Source organism: Wasmannia auropunctata, unplaced genomic scaffold (assembly GCF_000956235.1).
Source record: "Wasmannia auropunctata unplaced genomic scaffold, wasmannia.A_1.0 LD336074.1, whole genome shotgun sequence".
Taxonomy (NCBI): Eukaryota; Metazoa; Arthropoda; class Insecta; order Hymenoptera; family Formicidae; genus Wasmannia; species Wasmannia auropunctata.
Window position 1 is genome coordinate 4,977,920 of NW_012026816.1, and position 1,304 is coordinate 4,979,223.

A 1,304-nucleotide genomic window follows, 5' to 3' on the forward strand; every position below is an offset into this window, starting at 1 on the left:
TCAAGGTATGAATTCTCCCTTAGTATCTGACAATATCCAAGGTTGAGTTATTCTAGGTTTTTCTAGGATTTTTTACATTTTCCGGTATTTTACGGTAAAATACGTCAAAAACATATAAAATACGTATAAAACTATAATTCACGGTCTATATGACTATATACTCCATTATTATATGTTATATATTTTAAATGTTATATATTAGGGAGGATTTACATTGGAGCGGAAAAGCAGAATGTGAAAAGACAAAAAAACCAATCAAAAATTGTACTTAGCTATCAAGTGCTACACTTACTAGTATTTAATACTTATTGTTCGTAGCTAAGTTCAACTTCTTGGTTAATGATTTTAGCCTTTCTACATTCTGTTTTTCCGCGCCAATGTAAATCCTCCCTTAACTTAATCTGAAAGTGAAAATATATAACCGCGATTCGTAAAGCCATCATAACCTCTACTCTCTAGAACATAATGGATTCATTTAATAAAAATATTCATGTAAGTAATTATTAATTATTAAAGATTCTTCAAAATTGCAATTAATATTTACATATTATTTTAAATGAGATATTATATACTTTATTTATTATTAATACATTCATTGCATATATTTACAGTGTTTTACAAGCAATTTGGAATTGACAAATTCTTTTAAAAGAAAACGATCAGTATTGTGCGAATTAAATTTGAATGAAAGTAACTTCAAACCCAGACAATCATTCCAGCTAAGCACAGAAGAAATGGACGTTGCTTTAGGCGAATTTTTCTTTGGATGCAACATAACATTCAATGTTGTAGAATCTTCACGATTCAAAAAGCTTCTCCAATTGCTAAACCCAAGCTATAATTCACCAACAAGAAAGCGCCTTTCTAAAATGATTTTAGATAAAGTACATCAGAATTTAGTGAATGAAAGAATTCAGATTCAAGGTTCTGAGGGAGTTCTTCTAATTGATGGATGAAAAAATTCAGCAGCCAACACAAAGAATGTTGTATGTATCATTTAAACCCAGATAACAAATTGTCGGCATTGTGCCGACATAGTGCATTCATGTCTGTAGACACGCGTGCTGGCATATTTGCAACAATTGAGGCGTCATATGATGCTCATATGAAGCAACACAACGTGCCGACATGTTTGCAGGCATCGTGCCGACATGTTTGCAGCATACTGTGCCGACACAGTGTTGGTAGTAAAGGCTTGTCGAATTATTGTATTATCTGTATAATAATATACAAATTGTTGTTATTTAACTATTTAACTATAATTAAATAATGGCAACATGTATATATGTATATGTATATATATA